The following is a 19,735-nucleotide window of genomic DNA, read 5'->3' on the forward strand; positions in this document are numbered from 1 at the left end:
TTTATGTCAAGCAGTCCATGAATCTCGGTCAGCAGCCATTTAATACGATGCACGTTCGTGCAACCGAATGTTATGGCGCCCGGACCGACTTAGCAGCACGTTTTCCGAACTTGCTGTTCAATTGCTCACGAGTTAGTTAGATTAGTTCGGGGCATAGTTGGCCGGAAAGCCGTCGGCACTTTAGATTGACTTGAATATTTGACAACGCGATGACGACATATGCAATTCCCTAGGCGGACCTTTGCCCGGAATACCTGCAACGGCCGCGATATTACAACACTGAACGCCTCGCCCCCACGTACGTTTCAGGGGGCATCGATTACACGGGACGCTGCGGTGTTGCACGCTGACCTACCTGGGGCCTTTATGGCTCGCTTTTATACGAGTTTGTTTTACGGCATGCATAATAAATTGATGAGGCGCTGAAGAAATGCGGGCGGCTATAGTTAATGCTTCAGAGGATTGCACACACATAACTGCGCTCGAATAAGTTATCGATTCCAAGTTGTATGTCGCGATAGATGAACAAGAAAGTCCCTGCCCCCCTCACCCCTTTCTCTCACTCGAACTGACTTTTTAGATTATTAACAATACGAATATGGTTTCGATACCCTACTATTCTAATATCTTGCGTTTCAAAAACGTTAGCATATCAAATATGTTAAATTTCAATAAAATATGAAGCGGACAAAAATAAGAGGTAAAAAACAAGATAATAGGAAATAGGAAAGCTAAATCTAATATCTGTATCTCCATAATCGAGATTTTTATAATTGTTGTTTCATATATAGCTATATTTTTATCTTCCACGCATTGTTGCGACCCATTGTTACACGAAAACGCGCAGCTATTCACGAAGCACGACGTATTTTATCGACGTTAAAGCGAAGTGCCATTATACAATTGCAGCTATGCACGTATCAATGTTATGCTGGTATTATCCCTATATATATAAACATCGTCATTTTTCCGTTTCATGTCTGCACCTGTTATTTATTATGATACGGAACAGACATTCCCATATCCGTTGCATGATTTTACTCGTGGGTCTTATCAATTATCTCTTTGCTGCCGGCTCCTAAAGGTATTAATATTTTTAATTAATTAACACAACGTAAAATACATTTATTCTCTTTCTGGCTTTTATCGTTATTAATATTATTTTATTTGGTGGATTTTGCTTGGTGTTACATTATATTTTCAGTATAGCGATATAATAATATAATTTGCCAAACGTAATACTTTCACATAATTAATTCTGGCTTCTGTCGTAATACAAAGATGCCATGTTTGTGAGATAACATGTAGTTTGAGATTTTTTCCTTTGTAGCGTCGTACGGAAGATGTTTCTACAATAAAATGACGAAATCACATATCACTCAATAAAAGAATTTTAACGCGACCTGTAATGAACTTCATGCTCAATTAGCAAAAAAGACGATACTTGCAAAATCCATTTTTATACCTCGTATACGTGCTGCTGTTAGCGGACTCGGCGAAAGGTTTTTAACCACTTTCAAATTCTTACTGCGACTAATTTAGTTTCATGCCCACGCATATTTTCACAGTCACGTTGAACATACAAAATGGTTTGCCGGTTCGTTTCTACCGTACCAAGCGTCTGACACGTGAGCAACGTGCGTCTCAAATTCTATTTTAATAAAAGCTCGTTAAGCCGCTCTATGTATGTGTGTGTGTGTGTGTGTGTATCGTATTAGGGTATCGCGCTAGGATTTTATATCTTTTCCGACTGATTTGCCGATATCGGTAAACAGTAAGGCATGACCGATTTCTAACTTGGTAAACGGTACGCCCAAGTACGCGAGATGTATTTATAAAATACTCATAGGACGAAAAGTAAAGTGAACTCGAAAGAATACCAACATAAAATTGTATGCCAAAAAATAGCAGATTATATACTATTCTGGTTAAAATTACGCGATAATAACGTTGCATTTGTGCTCCGATAAAATATGAACTGCGCAAATCGGATTCGACAAGATCCCTTTTTGCGTCCAGGCGATATATATGGTATTACTTTTTTATTCAATCAACTTAATTATATATGAGCGTTAGCAAATAATTTTCACCGTTTATCATATTGGAACGAATGCGTCACGCCTCTCAATAATATATGAATAGTATGCTCTTTTCGTGCTTTCCATAATTGCATTTCTTAATAACATTGCGAACCTTTAGGGAATTATTAAAATTTGTCTTATCGTACAAAAAAATTACTTTTTTTAGCTATTTACGATTTGTACATGCGATTTTGGCTCATTATAAAGGTTGAAATATGCTTTAAAATAAATATCTAATAGAAGAAAAATAACGATCGCTTAAGTATTAATATATACACAGGGCATTATCGGTCACTCGTTTTTGGTATATAAATCTTTGATTAATATGCATTATTGATGAAAGAGAGAGATGTGACAGTTCAGTTCCGTAATGATTAGCATTCTTCGTTTTTAAGTGGAATTAATTGATTTTGATTCAGAAGTAAAAACTTTGACCGTTTGAAACATATAATATATTATTTATAGGTATCTAGAATTTTTCTCTGGCGTAATAAATTTTATTTTTTATTGCGGTTCGCAAATATCTATATACCGCATTAAATTTCTCTGAAAATTTGATCAAGCTGCAGGCATGCTATTATTTGTAAAACACTTTAATTACGTTTATTTTTGTGTGTATATCAATATACATTTTTTGGGTATATCCTTTTTTCTCTTTTTGATCACCAATACATTTATAAAAATAGAAATTGACCGAACGTGACTTGTAATGAATATTTTATTTACCAAATGTGCTGGTATTTAAAACAGCAACTTTTGCGACATTTTTCCTGTGGTGCGACGAACAACATAAGAGAATTGCCTACGGCTATCGTCGACACAAAATGTTCCAAACGAAACTAAAATTAACTGCGCGGCCAAAGCGAGACCCGAAACCCATTTCAGCCGGCGGCTAACAGCGCTCTCCTAATTCCGTTCTCCGTATTTCCAGCGCTAGCGATGAAACCCAGATCACGCCGAAAATTAGTTTTTCTATTGCATCAGGGAAGAAACACTTTCCGCACACTCTCGTCCGGAAGAAAAAGGAGGAGAGGAGAAAAAAAGCATCGAGACAATTTTCAACAATCTCGCGAGCTCGAAATGATCACGTTTCCTTGAAATTTTGTTAATTATTAGATCAAGTAATATTTAAATATCAATATCAATATCAATATCTATTTCTAAATTTTTGAAAGTTTAAAATATTACAGTTACGGCGATTACGTGTTCGGATAATCATATATTGCTATCTCGCTTAGAATTCGTTAAACTTTAAAATGCTTTATCATGTCGAGCGGCAAGTAATGTTAGTTTCGCCCGCATGTGAAAGGCTAATCCTTCATTACATTTCGCGTTAAAACAACTTCACCTTTTTCGTAACACTTGAGAAAAATTTGAAAGAAGGCACTGCCTTTTCGCTTTCTCGTTTGAACTAAATATTTATTTTCTATATAAGGGACAGTGTCGCATCTGCGAGTGCAAGTCTGGTCGTAAAGGAAAGCCAAGAACAGGTTCGCCTGCTGCGAGCGTGAAATACATCAGGAGTGCGGACTAAATTGAATACGTCGAGTTACCGTTAACCGCTTCACGTGCATTACGGTTTTATTCCCTCTCAATCCACGGCGATGGACGGAAGAGACCATCGAGCAGTAAAGACGGCGTGGCCCGCCATTGTAAGTTCACTCGAGATCGGCGAAAGGCAAGAAAAGAAAAAGGAGTAAAGAGCAATAGACCAGGTTCACTTCAGTCCGTCGTCGAGAATAGGGCCGTAAGATCGCAAGCTGTGAATAATAATAAAAAAAGAAGCGTGGGTGTGAGAGAGAGGGAAAGAGAGAGAGAAAGAGAGAGAGAGAGAAAGAGAGAGAGAGGCGACGAAATCGCAGATTTAATAAAGGCCGCTTGAGAGCGCGCTAAGCGAAAACCGATTTCATTATAATGTTCCCCACGCCGATTCGTTCGTGTGTGGCACAACCCGGATGCTGCTGACTATCGTGAGATCGCGTTTCGTCGTGTTTTCTTTTACATAGCTCTCTTTATTGCCAGTCGTTTGCTGTTTAGCTTTATTTTATTTTTTATATTTTTATTTTTCGTACGTAAAGAAGTGCGTGACACGACACGTTCGTGCCTCAGAATATTATATAATTATATAAAAACAGAAATCTCAGAGAATGCAAAGCTAATTGCAAAATCCATAAAGGAACAATATGCTTACATGAGATTAGCTAGTTCGAATAGAAGCGAATCTAAATTTGCGAGTGGATGTAACTGGAGAGCGATTCTGCAATTTTCTGATAGCACACATACATGTTTTCCTCGCCTATATTGGAATCCCATAATGCCAGCTATCGATGATTAAGAAAGTTTCATCATAGCTGGGAGGGCCTCGATTTTCCATCACTTTCGCATCCATGTCGCATCGATAAAATCTTAACAAAGTGCTTTACATAACATGGTAATTTTGTTTCATCCCCGAGACACTATGCGGAAAGAACGGTTTTGCTGAAGTATCTAAAAATTTTGATGGCGCAACAAAATTATTTTCAAATCTGTATCCAGCTAAATTTTTAGATACTTCAGCAAAACCGTCGTTCTGGTGTATCACCGCGTGAGTAGCAAGTACGCGCTAATATCATATCGCGTCATCTTTAATAACCCCTTTTGCAAATTGACAACGTAATTTTGTATCATGTATGCATTTCAAGTTTCCTCTTACGTAGAAAAAGCTACAACAAAGATCCACAAATAACTTTTGCATAGACTATTGGGAGTCGATAAAATTTAAATTTTAAAGGTGAAAGAGGTAAAATGACACTAAATTCTGTAAAATATATGAAATCATGCTATTCCTTTTATAATATAGAATCATAGTTATTTTAAATTTTAATTTGCAAGTTAGAAAGAAAAGATATTTTATAAAATTGAATGTTGGAAAGCTGAAATTTATGTGCAATTGAATTTTTACTAAAGAAATTAGAATTGCTCGAAGAATTCACACAGATGAAGAAAGTACACAGAACATGGAACACTTTGTAGATAGATATATCAGGTGGCAGATAAATCATGAATTTAACACGCGAAGTCTTCTTTGAAAAGCACAAATTCAAATGCAACTAACTCGCAAACTCAATTTTATTACGGATTATACTTTAGCATGACAAATTAAAATTTTTTTACAAAAGATTTTAAAACGTATTTTATAAGAATCAGTGGAATGCCAGTCGTTGGAAAATTAAAAACCACTGTTCTGAAGAATTACAAAGGACGGTACGCGCACTTATAAGATAATATTTCTCATAATTTTCTAGCTCAAGACTTCAAGACAGCGCGCGACTATATGCTGCGCCGAGCACTCGGGATTTAAGCGCGAATAGTACGAAAACGAGACCGCGAGGATTATACATATAATAAACCGTATGTTAATGTGGCGCACTTTTGTACTCATTCTCGACTGAGACACGATTCTGGTGCATAAATACCGCAAGGACGTAAAGGAAACAAGACTAGACTGCCGCTGACGCTCGGAGCGCAAAGAGCACTGTCGGACAAGACGGTAAACAAAGACGTAAATTGCGAATCCCGACGGAGTTGGAGATATGCACTCTCATAAATGAGATTTCAGAGTGAGTTTCAGTCCGCGTTTCAGTCATTAAGGACTAAAGCTACTTTGCTGATGTTAACGCATCTACTAAGTATATTACGTTCAGCCTCATGCCTCCTCTGATACATTATTACGCTTCTATCATCGATCGTTTACAACGCGGGAAGCAAATTTGGAATAATATCTAATCGTAAATTTTCGTGCAAACGTGAGTGAATTTTAGACAGCATGTTTATACAATCGAAATGATATACATCGGTTCGCTGATTAAGCGAATGAAAATTCAGTTAGTGTTGCATTTTATCTACCAATCGCCGTCGTTTCGAATGGTATCGATTAGTGAACTAGAAAATTAAGAGCGAAATGTATGATAATCACGTCACGAGATTGCATGTTGGTAATGCAAATGACACGACGTGCATATTAACATATTTTTATTTTAACGTAACGTGCTCGCTCCTACTCAATGCGGCTTGGACGTGTCCAATTGCACGAATGCACGCCAGCATTGTAGCGAATATGTTAATTCGCTAATGCTAATGCCTTTTTTTTTGTTGGTAGGCTCGTTATTTTGCCTGCTCATTTATTAAATTTTTGTAATTTTCAACGAGTGGACTCATTAAAAAGGCTATTCAATTTTAATCAACGTTTAGACGTGTGTAAATTTCACGTACCACGCGACAGTAATGATACCCCGACTCGTTAATTAAGTACACAGAAAATCATATTACGTCTCTCAGGTAGAGTCTCGCGTAACCGCATTGTTAAACACATAATCCTCGTCGCATCGAAATTTCTGCCGAGAAAAGAAAAAATATAGGGTTGAAAGCCCGAAAATATATCACTACGAGCGATTGTTACGAGTGATCGGATTATAGGAAAGCGTTCGGCTACATGTGCAGATTACGATACGTATAGCCGCGTAATATTGATATGCCATGTTATCGATGGTATCGCGTATACGCGCTATGGGCAACCGCGTACTCGCTAAATCACCGGGTGAAACAATGCATTCGCACTGTTAAAATCAATTAGAGAAGTACGTAAGCGTCCTAACAAATTTGTCGGGCAGTTTGTGCGCTTATCTAGTTATCTTACAATTAACTTCGTAAACCGGTGTAATTAGCACAGAGCGTTTTCTCGTTAATAACCAATGCGACGCGATTCCCTATAGCTGCTGCAAAATACCGCTCGTCATGTCTTTAATATTAAATATCAAATAAAGTTAATATGAAAATTTTATTTTAAACAGTAATCGTGTCTATAAGCGAAAGTATTGTTATATCAAAGAAATTATACAATAGTCTATCATATTTTATGTTCGAAAAAAAAAATCTAAATTTGTGTATTAATAATCGTGAATAATAGAAATTTGAGGCTCTGCTATAGCGATTTTAATTGCGTGACCGCACATAATACAGATTCCTCAGGATTCTAAATTTGGAAAATCGATAATTCAGAAATTCGGGAACTTTTAAGCGCAATGGATGTAGTGGATAAAATCAAGCACGTAATTTTATAAGCCAGAAACGCATAATGGATAATCTCATATCTCCGACCATCACTTCTCCGCTTAATCTCCAATAAAACTCTCCCGTCAGATATATCAAGAGTAATTTGCATCGCTCCGCGGAAAACTCTTCGGAAAACAGGAGGGCTTGCAGCCGCGCGAGAAGCGCGGCGCATTAATTACTTCGTCTCGCAACCTCTTTGACCGCGAGTCGCTCAAAGGCGCGTAATACTTCGAAGAGGCATAAGGAAAGAGAGAAAATCTCAAACACAGCTTACGGATCTTTCGCTCGTTCGTTCGTTCCGCAAAACGCAGAGAAATTCAGGCGAGTAATAATTTATACGCGATAGACATTTCGAGGAACGGCGCGATCCATCTTAAGACGTCAAAGTCCCGCATAAACTATGTAATAGCGATACACGCAGCTTTCCGTATCGTCGTTCCGCCCTCTCTCGCACTTCGCCTCAAGATACGCGGGAGAATATATATACCGCCGTCTGCGTGGAGAGACATCCGTCATATCTAATTCGCCGAACGGTAATAGTGCGAAGTCCCCCGTTTATTGTGTCCCGCACGTTCGCACATTCGCACCCGCGTAATAAACGCCGACGTCGCTTAAGTCGGGAATCACGTCGATGATAACCGATTTGACGACCCGTAAAATTAGTTTCCGTTTTCGTTCGACCGGACGGAACCGATACGTACCGGATATGGGGGAACAGCAGATGTATACGCGCGCAAACAAAAGCGAATTGCGGTCTTGCGCGAGTAACATTCGGTGAACTTCCTGCAATATATCTGCGGTACGTGCGGGCGCGGTGCTAAGTCAGGACGTGTAAAAATAACACGATGTCACGCGCGCGTTTAATGAATGCGTGAGCATCGCGATACTGGGTCTACGCCGTTATTTCGCGGCGATTGTATTGTAAATGTTTGGAGAAAGATAAAAGTATTTCGCCGGGGCAAAAATAATGAAGAAGCGATAGGTGCGTTATAAAAATAAGGGTACAAGAAAGGAACGTTACAATTGTCACTAAAATATAGCGCAATATAAAAATATATAGCTATATTAAAATGCAGTTATAACCATATCTCTCTCAGAGTATAGAGTAATATTAAAATATAGTAAAAAATTGTGGACATAGATCTTTCGTTCTAGCGTCACGAATATTGTTATTTTCATGCTTCTGCTTTTTGCAGAAGCATTGTTTTTCCTTAAACGCCACTGCATGGTGATTTTGCACTACAATGTTTTATGCTACGCCGATTTCATCACAGAAAATCAAGCCACGCAAACAAAATCGTCTGCATCAATTATATTGTAATGGAGTACGAAACGTGTACAAAGTTATCGATGAATAAATAATTGAAGAATTAATTGTATCGTTCGCGTATTGAGCTCTACAAAATCTAAAATTTTTGATCACAGGAGAGACGCTATGTTTTATAATTAGATATATTGTAAAATTGTATAAGTTCATATAAAATTAAAGTATCAATTTTTTTTATCAAAATAGGTATTTTTGACAATGCACGCAGGAAAATCTACGTATGTATCGCAAAACACAGATAACTATACAATCAAAAGTTATCTTGAGTAGCGTGTTATTCACGCACTGCTTCACTTTAAAAGTTAGAATGACATATATCAATTGTAAGAGATAAAAAGCAGAGACGCACCCAACAAGTACGTTCAAATTGAGAACAATAACGTGTCGTTTCAATTGCGCATTTCCGGTGGATTATGCGGGTAACTGGACTTTAAACGAACAACACACATATACACGTACAAATCCGATTTTCAATAACGATTCGAGTCATGAAGCCGTTCAGCTCCAAAATTATCGATATCTCACACGTAACATATGCGTCGACGTATAATTTCAACGTATATACAGTCTGTTAATATACACACATCTTCGGGTTGCAACTCCAACGTTGCAAGCGCGCCTCAACAGGGATATTCGATGTTATCTTGTATTCTGATTAATACGCTGCGAATTCGGAGGCTCAATTTTCACATGCACGGCGCTGCAATACCTAGATTAGAATTATTTACAAACAGCCGATATCTCCGAGGTTTCAAGCAAAAAGAGGGGGAAGGGAGTGGCGAGAACGGAGATGAGGAGAAGGAGAATTAATGTAACTGCAACGGCGAATTAATTACGCGCGACATGATCGCGTTTCCAGGTTCGAAGCTGCGAGGTGCAGACAGTTCGGTGCGGAAGCTTCGACGAGGGGATTTTGCCCTCCGACGCCTGACACCGAGTCTATTTCCACCCCCACCTCGTTGCCGCTGCCTCGCACATTCCGCTACATATTTGATTTATCTGGAAAGTTGCTGCCCCAGGGAAAAGGGCATGTACGCCAGAATTGCTTCGGAAATACACGGCAATCTTTTCCCGATCGTTGCTTTGTTCGTAACATGCGTTATCATTCGTTCCAGCTGCAGTTCCAGCGCTTCTTCAAGCGCCACCTTGATAATGCGCAAGTGAGTCAGTCGACCGGAAAACAAATCATAATCTCGATTGGATTGAAATTCACTGCGGTGAACTTTTATTCTCCTGTTGTTCTCTTTATTGCGCGCTACGTCTTTCCTGTCGCGCAATTTTTCATTTTTCCGCGATAAACGTTGATTATATAAATAAGAATCGAGGGTGGTCTTCGAAAATTTTATAAATGCAGCAATTGAATGTCGCGCGGTAATCAAGTACCGGAGGAGAAAATAATGGGTTCCTGATCGTCATTGTGTCTCGGCATCTTTAGCAAGAATTGTGCTATATTTATCGTGTCTTACACTAGTAAACCGATTTTCGCTTTTTTCATTTTGCAGAGAAGTATTAGCGCAACGCTTCTTCACGGCACTTCGCCACGTCGCTTTTTCGAGCGTACTTGAACGTTTCCGCTTGCGACAAAGGATCCGATCAATAACAAAGCGGCATTAATGGAAAACCAAATACTAAGAAATAAATTGCATTCTTTTCTGTAATATGGACAAAAACGAAATAAGTTTGTCGGTTTTTAATTGACTACGTAGACTGCACAAGAGAATACTGATTTCTTAATTTTTAGACAACTTATGAGAATTGCGCTTGGTTATATCACTGTATCTGTCGTTATTTTTGTGAATTATTATTTAGATAAACTGTTGAATAAATTTAAAACTACTTGAGAAAGTATTTCACATAATCCCCTTAAATTACCAGCGCTGAGCATTTCTGAGACGCAATTATACATTATCTCGCAATTATAGATTTAATACGTAGCGCATGATGATACAGTTTAATCCTAAAACCACGTGACACGTCACACACGTCATTAGGGATGATTGCGTGTATCGTGACAGATCTTCATTGTTACAGAAATATCCGACGTAGCAACAATGTGTCACTGTCCAGATTGCAGATAGTCCACACAAGATAGCAAAACCTACGAGGGTATAGCGAATAGCCGAGCCGTAGCCCTGCAACACACGCGTAAACCACACGCCACGATTAGCGAGAACAAACTAATTTCCTATCTGGCGTCCGGTCCACGCAAGTAGTTATATCTAAAGTCAGCGATCTCTTAGCGTTATGTATCCCGTTGGTATTAGGATTCGCGTCGTGCTGAGTTTCGCACGATATATCGCTACATCTATTGAAAAATTCAATCGCGGGAGCACGCACGTTTATATGGATAAACCAAAAAAAAGAGAGTGATGATATATAAATATTGCGGAAACGCACGTGCATACACGCGATATCGTTAAAAAAGCTGCACTCATCCGTGCAATATGACAACGCTCTTGAATTTCGAGGATCGATATAATAACGATAAATAATCGGGAATGTAGAATTACGCATCCCGTGTTTCGCGAAACAATTATTTCATTAAATGTAATTGTCAGTTAAAATAAAATATGAGATATCTTTAATTAAGATATTGATATTTGGAAATATCGAGGGCTACACATGAAGTGCACAATAGAAGATATTGGATCGGGCTAACGCGCGATTCCTGCTGCCGTTCAATTTTTTGATGATTATACATATACGCTATATGCAGCTGCCGCGTAAACATGCAAATTGGAATTATTTGATGTTATCGTTTTGCACGTGGACAATGCACCATGCAGAAATAAATGCAATTTTTTACCGCGGGCTTGAAACTTTCGCGTATATATACGGCAAAATGAAACTTTCAATAATTACTTGTTACCAAATGAATCGTTCGAAATGACCGGAGTGGAATAACACCGAAGCACTATCGCGCCATCGTGATCTCTATTTCTTTCCTACTTAATCTCGAGTTTCTTCTTTTAGCTCAAGTCTGAAGAACTCTCATTCAATATCGGAGCCAAATGTCGGGTAACGATCTCGGAATGTCTTTCTTCTAGTCCCTGGAGCACGCTTGGAATTCTACCACACTCTTGCACTTTCACTGTCCGAAAACTCACGAGTAATAAACTTAAAATCTATCGCAATGAATCTTCTCTCACTTCGAACCCGTCCGAGTTCCATTTCAAAAGGTCACGGAAGCACAAGTGGATTGATTTCACATTAAGATTTAAAAGCGCGTAAAAGTTATTACGCTTAACTCTCGCAGATTTATATTTTATTATCTCAAATTGATCTACCAGATATAAAGCTATTATGTCTTTTAAACCATTCAAAACGTGAAGTAAATTTTACTTTTCTATTATGCAAGGTAACATCAGTTATCACTTTAATCTTCTCTATATTGGTAATAATATCATTATTACTAATTATTAATTATTATACCGGTTGATAAAGTGTACTTCATTTTGCTATAACAAAAAACTGGATAATTGAACTTAATCTGATTAAAATAGTATTATTTTCATGTAGATTCAAGTACAAATTAATTAAATGTATCGGAAATAGGAATGTTAATCCTTCAGTCACAATTAAAAATTACTAACTACTTCTTCGTTAAGCCTTCCATTCATACACAATTACTAAAGAGTGAAATTAATTTCACACTAGGGCCAGAGAAAGGTTGAAAACTTAAAAGCTGTGAATGTATTAATGACGAAAATTATATATTTAGCTTCGTTTTCCTTTTAAGTCGCGTTTTTGTTAATCAGATTAATTATTTATCTATATATATAAACTATAAAGATAATTGTATATACTTGAAACAAGTGATACGCAATTATAGCATTTTAAAAGCTATTTATTTGAAAACTAAATTTTACAAACACATTTTACTTTTATGCTTTTTTTTAAGTAATATGTTTCAAATGCAATATTAAAAATTAAATTTCATGCAAAACGAAACAATATCAAATAGCGCAATGTGACAACATTCAAAGTAATTTCATTTTTAAAAACTACGTAACATATATCTATATGTATATACGTATGTAGACAGTCTGCAAACAGTGTTTTATTATGTTATTGGCCGTAACTTTACAACTTAATATATGCCTGGGGCAACTGCAGGAATAGAAAAACGCAGCTATCTCTTTTATGAAAAAAAAAATGTGTATAGTATTTTCATACTTTGTTTTCTGTAACGTTCCGTGTAGATAAAAATTTATTTACTCCTCTATCGCACGTTTAATATGAAAAGCAAAAAAGCTTTTAAAAATTTCATGTTTAACGTATTTAATATTTTGATGGTCAACAATATAACGGGCGCTACTATACTGACGTGAAAAGCTCGGAGCAAAAAAAGGTTCATTATTTTTAAATTTTATTCTATATATTTTTCTACTTAAAATGGATCTTGCAAATTATGAACTTGGCTCATTCCCGCTTCGAAACTTTAACAGTTCGGTGAAGTAGAAACTCATGTAAAACGCAATTGATTATATCTGCGAGTTATACACGACGCCAAAATGCAGAAAACGAATAAGAAAAGAACTAGTTTAGACATGTTACTCTAATTTTTCTTTGAATAATTTTTGGTTAAATTTTTGTGTAGTCTGGCTTGTGACAAATATTTGCCACAAAAACCCCTTTTCTATAGCGAAGCTACTTCGCGGCATAACATATTTTGTATGTATTATACAGAGCGTAAACGCCGCGGTGTGTCATCATTGGCGCACGTGCTCAAGTACATTAGTCTCATTTCACCGATGGACATTTCCTACCGGTCCATCCGGCAAAAGTGGCCGCGTCCATCCATCCGTACTGCATATCATCACCGCTCATGAAATACGACGCAGGTCCGAGATCCGTGTTATCATCGCACTAAATCATCCAGACATGCTATACCCAAGCGTGGAGTCTCTTTAATGTCTCTTTATATGCAGGCATCATTAAATTACCCCGAAAATTATTATCTCCGTTACTATCGCGAGAATGTGTAAGAAAACACAGCTGAGTCATTCGCGTGAAATAACGCACGCGACTCGAATTTTGATGCTTCGAAAAAAAAAACTCCTGGCACGCGAAACTGTCGCACCGTGTCTCGTTAATCGCGAGATATGATCCTCGTGGTTATTCTCATCTGGAGCACTTCCAAACTATCGAGCGTGGCAGCTTTACTTCATAAACCAGTCGACATCGCGTTATGATAATAGCGTTATGAATAATATATGCGCCATAGGCGTAGTAAGAGCATATTTGTCATCCCGCGTGTATGTATCTAGCAATAGAGGTTCGCACACCGGATATTGGTTATCAAGGGCCAGCTATAATCATATGGAAGTTCTCGCCGATATAGCTTTCAGCGTAATGCAGTATGTTTTTCTTTGTATCCTCAAACGTGTGTATCCTGAATATAAATTTCACGTCCACATTTCGTGATTTTTATGCATGTTGTAGAAAAATGCGCGTTTCAATAAAAATAATAATTTTTTATTTATAACAATATTAATATTTTTAAGTATAAAACGGTACAATTTTATTCGACATTGAAGGCTTCCCGAAATAAGACGAATATAAATCAAAAGGGAAAAGAAGCTCCGGATGTAAGAGATTACTTTTGATCTCCGTTAGTATGTAAATAATAACTATATATATGAAATTACATGAATATGCTGACAAAATATTCCGCGAACCAAGAGCGAAGTCTGATGGCTCCTTTGAGATAGTTCGCTCTGCAACGGGATATATTTGAATGTCAATCGATTGATCTGAGCTTCGCCTTCGAATATATGAGAAGCCCGAGATGAAATATCCCGCGAAATATCCGCGGAAAGGCAAGACAAAGCTTGTGCTGCATCAGTCGATGTAGCGCACAGATGTCGGTGACGTACAACCGCATATCGATTGGTGTCGGTGCACTTCACCGACTGCAGCACAGTAGGCTAAGAAGCTTTCGCTTGAACTATCGATGCAACGTACCGTATAAATGTCCTAACGATCTCTTTGTTTCCGAACGCGTAACGAGAAATCCGCGGAGCCACTGACATTTGATCCAAAGCTTTGCAGGTACAAGTAATAACACAAAATCGAGTTCTATGTAGCGAGATATGCACCGGAGCCCGTTTTTCGATAAAACCATTTATTAACTGTCTGTACCTAAGCTGGATCAGATTTCTTATACACTGTTACTCATCGTATTTAACCAACATCTAACTAGTTTTTTCTAATTAAATAAGTACCTCAAGCACAAGTAATTTCTAAGTGTTTTAAAGATTTTACTAAAATACATACGTAATTTTATAGGTAATAGCCATCAGAGCGGGAGATGGTAATTTTATAAAAATTAAGGAAATAAACTAACTACACGCATTATTGTGAATTATATGTTTGTTGCTGGTTAAACAGTAATTTTGTTACGTCACGAAAGAGAATCTATTTGACTTAACACTATAACATGAGAAGAACTTCCCTAATCCAGAAATTAGCCCCGTCACAACCGCACGCCCGTTTCCCGTCACGTATACAATATATGTAGAGCGATTATTATGTGATAATTAAAAATTAACAGTACTGATGAGCTACACAATAAATACATTTATGAAGTGGGATAATCGGTTGAAAAGAAAACTTCATTACGTTGGGAATAAAGGATTATGCATTTTCATTACACAGCATAATTAACATATCCAATATACACATTTTTAATGAGACATTCGGTTAAAATTTCAGCGAAACGAGCATGCGGAGATTAAGTAAAAACTGATTGTTTTGCCTCGTAATGTTTATACGGGCACGGCGTTTTTGAATTTGAACATTTGAGAAATTCTAAATTATTCACGGAAATGGGTAGACGTGCGAACGAAACAATGTCTCGAGCCTATCAACCGCAAGCGAGTCGTTAATAGATAAGTAATGAGTGAGCTCTCACTGTCATTCTCGCCTTTATTCGCGCGTCACGTAAAATGGACGCGTCTATAGCGAGCTGTTGAGGGGTGAATTGGATCTGTATTTCCGTACAACCGCGCGCGAGCGCTACAGCTAGCTATAGTTGTGCAGTCCAGCCCGGCTTAGAATAGAATTGGAACCGAATTTCTATCTCGGTACACCGTTTTCCGGAGCAAAAGTGGCTTTCCCGGCGGTCTCTCGGCCGCAAAAGAAAAACGAATGCGCGCGGATGTAAATCCTGCCGCGTACGACACGAATAAATCACCGAAAAAACCTTTTCTAGAAGTTCATTCAACTCCTCCTGCCGACATTCAGCGAGGATAAAAGCTCACTTCTCTCCATCTTCCCTTGCCGCGGCTCACGTGAGCGCACGGCACCCGCCTGTCTTACATTCTTACACGAGAACTCTTGCATGAAACTAATGTTATTATATACGATCAGCGATCTCGCACTACGATCGGTAACAAGCTTCTCATTATATGCCCCCCTTCCCCCAGTCAAATTTTTGCGATGTTCGATACCTCGCAGCCATTGCAGCCGCTGCGTATTTATTTCGTTTCTTTTTATCCGCGTGTGTATTTAAATCTGAATTATTTCTCGCTAACGAAATGCGCTGTCAACCCTTTCATTTTGCGGCGTTCTTTGAAGGCAGAAAGAAACTTCGTCGGGGACGCTGATTGGCGGCGCGCTGATGGAAAGAACCGTCAGCGAGTAAGGACCTACGGTCGCTTTTTCTTTTCCCTCCCATTCCCTGCGGACGTTCGAGCGAACTTCTAACCGCGTGGATGCGATTACCATTTTATCGAGTCTGATTTGCGAGCACTTTACACGAACCTTGTTATACTGCACGGGCATTGTGAACGAAGGGCTGCACTTAGTAGCATTGTCGTTGCTCCTTCAAAGATTTAGTCGGACCTAGGTGGTGGGAAAAGAAGGTGGGAACGCGTGGACGTAAATGTGTAAATGTTGCACGTAACGTAAACCGCGCACACTTAGACGACGTGACACGCTATACCACGGTACATTCGGGCGTTTGTTATCACCGGGTACCGGCTACGATCGATCATGTCCGGCGAAGACAAATACGGGTAAGGCTCTGTATCAGTGACATCAGAATGGGGCAGCTTCTGCCGAAACATTGCCTCGACGCACATTGAATGAAAAAAATAACTCACCGGCCGATGCGCAGCAGCGGAGTTTGAAATCCTGCGTTGATCTGTAACATAAATATTTTCACACATTAAAACGGTGTCCACGAGAGAATCAATACTCGAAGTAAATAATTATCGCGCCCGCGTTAAATTTTTAAGACGTCATTTTAACAGAGATATCTGATTTTTAAATACTAATACTAAAACAATCGCGGCCGCCGCGAGCGGTTGCGTATTTCCGCATTCCGAAACTCTTTCGCATAATTAATCGTGCGAATAACCAAAATCATGCAAGTTAATATTAACGATTGAGCGAATAAGAGAGACGCAAACGTTCGTGACGTAATATTCCTTCTCGCATATGCCGGGGTAGCCGGAGTTAAACCTCGAGCGGTATTGTACGAGTATCGAATATCTTAATGGGCGAATCAAGTGTCGCGCGAGACAGTATTAACGGAATTCGCCACGGAGCAACGAAATAATGAACGAATAACCATTACTCACCCCACTGTCGCTCCGCCGTTGCCCGATGCCTCCCTGGCCTCCTCCTCCTCCTCCTCTTTTCGGTCGTCCGTTCGTCGCACTCACTCACGAAAATATCGTTCAAACACGAAAATAACGACGCTTATATGACCGCGCGACATTTGCACGGCACTCCTGGTATTAATCTCGCGACGCGGCACGTACTTTCTTACACGGTGACGGGAGAATCACGGCGGAGAAGCTACGAACGAAACTGTACGACCCACCTCTGACGCTCGCCGCCCGTCCACGGATGTCCCGCAGGTAGACGACAACATGGCGGAGATAATTTCGCAAATCACGCGGCCAACTTCACTCCGCCGCCGTTTCGCCGGGAGCAACCGTCGCGAGATCCGTGCTCCGAAAACGACGCGACGGCAACTTCACTCCGGAGCCACGCGACGCGACGCGAGTCAAGTTGACGGTTGAGAAAAGCGAGATCGAGATCATCCGAAAGAACGTGATCGATAACATTTGATATATCACACTTTTGCGTAATCGACGAATAGCCGGCCCCAACTTTTCCCGATTTATGTATTTCGGGACGGGATCGCGGTGCGGGCGACGCGGGACGCGGACGGCTCGGCGCGCAGCGCGCGACACAAACAAGTGCTGGGCCTGGAGTGGGGGTATAGGCTCCTACGCTGCTACGCATTCACCTTCACCCCACCCCCATCCTCGTTCGAGTTGTCGAGCGCCGCGCCGCGGCCGTTATAGTTATATAGCCACGTTCGAGCCGCCGCGCCGCGTCGCTCGCGGTCCCAGGCCCATTCGTCGCTGCTTTCAGATTGTAAATTGTAACGCGGAGTAAGTACCGAGTAGTACACGAATTATATCGCAATGCGTAAAAGTAAATGCCCTCTGCCCGGGGCATTACGTTCGTTGTTCAAAGTACGAAAAAATGTGCGGAAGCAGCGAGTGATGTGTATCGTTCTCGCGACGGTTGCTCCGGGCGAGTGAAGTTGGTCGCGTTGGTCAAATTCTCTCTCTCTCTCTCTCTCTCTCTCCGCCATGTATATAGCGTCTACTTGCGAGACAATTATGGGCCGACACGGGCGTCGAACGGATCGCATATACCTTCGCGTTCGTAGCTTCTTCGCCGTAATTCTTTTATCGCGGTATAACCAAGTACGCGTCGCGTCGCGAGATTAATACCGGGAGTGCCGCGCGAAGTGTCGCGCGATCATTAGCGACGATATTTTCGGGCGTGAACGAGATCTTTTCGTGAGTGTTCCGACTTCCGACGGAGATGCGACAACGGCGGAGGTCTGTGAAGGGAAGGAGGAGGCCTGCTGGGGAGGCATCGGGCGACGGCGGGGCGACCGTGAGGTGAGCAATTGCGAGATTCGTTCGTTATTTTATCATTTACTTGTACGCCGCGATTTTTTCGCGGTACGCGACGAACACTCGTGTTGCCGAGAAGCCACGGCCTCGTTCTGATATTTGTGGTATGTACCGGATGCGGCATAACGCGCGAATCTTCTGCAATTGATTAACGCGGAGGACACGGAGGCATCGGGATACAATGGGTAAACAACATATGTGCCGTTGAATTTCAATTTCGTGAGTCGATCAATGTTTACCGGCGTCTCATCGTTTCGGTATCGCGAGCATAACGCGCGCGCGGTGTGTTTGCACGTGACGAATGTACATCTCGGTAATGCGCAAATAAAGCGATTTCAATCACAAACAGCGGTTGAATCGCACGAAGGAAACTTTCGGCAAACAATTGTTTCATTATCGTCGCAAATTAATGCAAACACGTGTCGATATGCGTATATTATTGCGGGAGCGATTCCGGCACGCCAATTCCCCCGCTCGGTATATAATTTCCAATTTATCGGTAAACGAGATGTGGGCATGTCGGTCGCGGATTCCGTAATGTGGATTTTGTAGTAAACTTGCAGGTGTGCTTCCCCAGGAACGCGAAAAACACGATAGGGAGAACAGGGGCGTAATTACGCAACGGAAAACTCGTATGAGAGAGGAAGCTTTCTTTTATTCCGCGACTCCGAAATAAAATTCCTGCTCTCTCGCTCTCGCGCGACGCGCACAAAAGGAGAGCGCGGATCGCTTTCCTCGCATTAAATTGCGTATCTATAATTGGGATAGTTCTCCTTTATTAAGCGACGGCATTTGTCATCCAAACACACGGCCAAGTGGACCATCGTGGAGTGAGTGCCTTCCGTGTATATATAATCACGCTGCACCGGCTGCACACGGTTAATAACAAGTTTCGTCGTCGAAACGGCGAAGAGAGATACGAAACACCGGCGTCCTATCGCGTCGCATTGTAAACTGCAAACGTATACTCGTGAACTCCGTCGCGGCACCTTCTCTCAAAGACGGGTAGACGGTAGACGCTAACGAATGGCATGGAAACGAACCCGCGCGTAGCTTAATCCGAGGGATCCCCTTTTGTATTACCGTACCGCTGAGTAACGGTAATAAAGATGCGAGAGGGGCGGTAGCTATGCTTAGCGTTTCTTCATCCCGTCGCGCGCGTCGCTCATCTCGCCGGCGAGAAGAACGGCGGGGCGTTCTTTGCGCGAAAAAACCACCGGGCAAAATTCGCCGACGGTCAATCAGGCGTAATTGCGCGCGGAAATGCAAAACATAATCACCGGCGG

At 40.5% G+C, this 19,735-nt stretch overlaps 1 protein-coding gene and 1 long non-coding RNA gene across 6 annotated transcripts in view; one reads left to right on the forward strand and one right to left on the reverse strand.

Annotated features, from left to right (window-relative positions):
- Positions 1-17,705, reverse strand: part of LOC143895959 (uncharacterized) — a 207,259-nt gene extending 189,554 nt beyond the window's left edge. Inside the window, exons 1-2 of the long non-coding RNA XR_013256510.1 lie at positions 17,088-17,705; positions 16,608-16,648 (exon numbers count right to left, since the gene is read on the reverse strand). This is a non-coding gene — a long non-coding RNA (uncharacterized LOC143895959). The remainder of the gene's footprint in view (positions 1-16,607; positions 16,649-17,087) is intronic.
- The window catches only part of LOC143895955 (uncharacterized), a 162,776-nt gene that overhangs the window by 87,995 nt on the left and 55,046 nt on the right, over positions 1-19,735 (forward strand). Inside the window, exon 1 of one of the 5 annotated variants that reach the window (XM_077403486.1) lies at positions 18,249-18,434. The exons of 3 other annotated variants lie outside the window; for them this stretch is intronic. The gene's annotated coding sequence lies outside the window, so the exon portion shown is untranslated. Of the gene's footprint in view, positions 1-18,248; positions 18,435-19,735 lie in introns of those variants that run through there. One more of the 5 variants, XM_077403490.1, reaches the window with a different exon arrangement.

Source organism: Temnothorax americanus, unplaced genomic scaffold (genome assembly GCF_048541705.1).
Source record: "Temnothorax americanus isolate GAGA-0224 unplaced genomic scaffold, ASM4854170v1 Scaffold17, whole genome shotgun sequence".
Classification (NCBI taxonomy): Eukaryota; Metazoa; Arthropoda; class Insecta; order Hymenoptera; family Formicidae; genus Temnothorax; species Temnothorax americanus.